At 40.0% G+C, this 3,029-nt stretch overlaps 1 non-coding gene across 1 annotated transcript; it reads right to left on the reverse strand.

The window, feature by feature from the left end:
- Nucleotides 1-2,296: 2,296 nt before the first annotated feature.
- On the reverse strand, nucleotides 2,297-2,368 carry TRNAC-GCA. Its single transcript has one exon. It is a non-coding gene; the product is annotated as a tRNA-Cys (tRNA).
- Nucleotides 2,369-3,029: the final 661 nt, after the last annotated feature.

A 3,029-nucleotide genomic window follows, 5' to 3' on the forward strand; every position in this document is an offset into this window, starting at 1 on the left:
TCTGAAAAGGCAAAGAAAACGTCTAAGCCTTCTGGCTCCATTAGTAGCTGAGGAATCTGTGGCATAGAGGAAAATAGATATTAATTTCAGATGTAATCATGTATAGCATCTGATTCATTCATCCACAATTAAAAAGTAAACTGAGCTTGCTGTTCCAACAAAAGCTTTACCAGTCCTTAGATGGAACTTGCTATTGTTTGCATGTAAACAACTGTATTCTGCAGAAGAGTGTTTAGAGGAATGTATTTTGTTTTAAACAAAAACTCTAGTCTGGCCTCATTCACCACTTTAGGAAGAAGAGCAAACTATATTATAACCTTTGATTTAATTTTTCTGAACTACTAATGTCAATATTAAAACAAAAATAATGAATTAGGATGATCCTTGTATAAAGGATAAAACCACAGTATTTATGACCACAAGAATATATCTGAAGACAAAAAACTCCCAACCAAACAAATCGCTGCTCCTCCCACCCTTCCTTGTTAACATGGAGCTAAGGTTGAGAATATGTATCAGGAATTTAAGGGTAAGAGTATTGCAAGGATGTTGCAATTATCTCCAAAATAGGCATTACAAACCCAGTTAAGGTTTAATTTAAAGAGACCCAAACATGTTAAAATATGGAAATGCACAGATAAGGTACCCAAACAGCCTTAGCTTTGCCTTGTAACAATGCTGTGCAACAGCCACAGGTGGAATCCTAGCCTCGTTGAAGTAAATGGCAAAACTCTTATGACTACAGTAGGGGAAGTATTTCACCCCCCAAGATTGTGGTTAAGGCATCTTTAGTATTTGTGGCCCTAGATTAGATTAAACTGATTTTAAGACACTAGTGGTTTTATCCCCACCCCCCCTCACATTGTTACCATAACGTAGACTGGGGATTGGCAACGTTTGGCATGCGGCCCGCCAGGATAAGCCCCCTGGTTTGTTTTACTTGCTGTGTTCGCAGGTTTGGCCGATCACAGCTCCCACTGGCTGTGGTTCACCACTTCAGGCCAATGGGGGTTGCAGGAAGGGTGGCCAGCACATCCCTCAGCCTGCGCCACTTCTCGCAGCCCCCATTGGCGTGCAGCAGTGAACCGTAATCGGCCAAACCTGCAGACACGGCAGGTAAACAAACCGGCCCGGCCCGCCAGGGGGCTTACCCTGGCAGGCTGCATGCCAAATGTTGCCGATCCCTGGTGTAGACACTGAGGGGGAAAAAAAAAATCTAATCTGGGACCACAAACACTAAGATCATGCACTAATTATATAGTTATTGTATGATGTCAATTAAGATTAATTGGATGGCTTAACTGTATTTGTACACCTTAACATGCGTTTGCTCTTAAGTTTAATCTTAACTGAGTTTGTAGCTTGTTTTGTCCTTTTACCTTAAATGTTTATAAACAAACTCAATTTTAATTCCACTTTTTTATATAGTTAGATTTATCTTAGTTGTCAACACTGAATTTCATCTGCCATCATGCTGCTTCTTCACTTACCTTTGTTAGGTCTTTGACTATCCTAAGTCATTTTATATCACATGTGGTTTTCACACTTCATTCTTTATCCTCTTCTTGGGTTTATTTATAAACACTTTAAACAATAGCAGGCCTATTACAGAAATTGTTGCACATACTGTTAAATCTATATTGAAGATAATTTATTTTTCTGCCTCTTACCCGCTTTGTAATCCATGACAGTTACTCTACTCCTTATGACACAACTTCTTAGTTTCCTTAATATACTCTTGTGAGGAACTTTGTCAAAAGGTTTTTTTTTGAAAATCCAAATAAATGATAATTTTATTCTCTTATCTGCCTTTTCACAGACAGTCAAAGAACTATTAGATTAGAGAGACAATTATGCAAATTGTATGCTTTATTTTAAAATGTGTTGCAGTTGTGGTACTTTTCAAGCATAGGAAGTGGCTGATGTCCAAATAGTAAACTGAGAGATTCTAAGGCTTTGTCTACACTGCACTTTGTCGTTCAAACTTTTGTTGTTCGGGGGAGGTGGGCCATTTTTACACTCCTGAGTGACAAAAGTTTTAACGATGAAAGTGCCAGTGTGCACAGCGCTTTGTCGGCAGGAGCTCCTCTCCCATCAACAAAGAATAATAGAATATCAAGGTTGGAAGGGACCTCAGGAGATCATATAGTCCAACGCCCTGCTCAAAGCAAGGCCAATCTACAATTTTTGCCCCAGATCCCTAAATGGCCCCCTCAAGGATTGACCTCACAATCCTGGGTTTCTCAGACCAATTCTCAAACCACTGAGCTATCCCTCTCCCCTAAAACAACTCCTTAGGGAGCACCTGGATTTGAACCAGGGACCTCTTGATCTGCAGTCAAATGCTCTACCACTGAGCTATACTCCCTGTGATAGTGTTCCTCATTGGGGATGGTTTTATTTTGTCACTGGGAGAGCTCTCTCCCAGTGACAAAGAGCCACTACACTGTGTGCCTTACAATGGCAAGGCTGCAGTTGCATAGCTGCGCCATTGTAAGGCACACAGTGTAGACATAGGCTAAGAAACATAATACTGAATGAAAGCAATAAGTTACAAGTGTTTGACTTTAAAAATAGCTTTGGGATGATTTCAGCTATGCCCTGACCTTCAGAAAGGGAGGAATTCAACCCCTTTCCTGACAAACATTTCTTTTGTGATTAACCACCAGTTAATACTCACTGGGTGTCAGTGTATCCTCTTTTAGTAATCTCTCAACATACTTTTCTGTCTGCTCACTTCAACTTGGAAGAGACAAGCAACTGCAGCCCGAGGGTAGCCATTTTGTATTTGTCTGCTGCAGGTTGAACCTTTCTTTCTTCTAGTTTAGTTCTTGTTGCATTGTGATTTTCCTTTTTCCTAAGAAGGTGACACATCCTCACCAAACCAAACAATACAAATTTGGATGATACACTTCATGCTAACTTAAGATCTTGCCTTCTTAATTTGTAATGTGTTGACTTTTCAATGCTCAAGATGTCCTCAGTGTCAGTCTAAAGTGTCAAACTCATTGCTAAGGGTATGTTACAGA

Source organism: Dermochelys coriacea, chromosome 1, assembly GCF_009764565.3.
Source record: "Dermochelys coriacea isolate rDerCor1 chromosome 1, rDerCor1.pri.v4, whole genome shotgun sequence".
Taxonomy (NCBI): Eukaryota; Metazoa; Chordata; order Testudines; family Dermochelyidae; genus Dermochelys; species Dermochelys coriacea.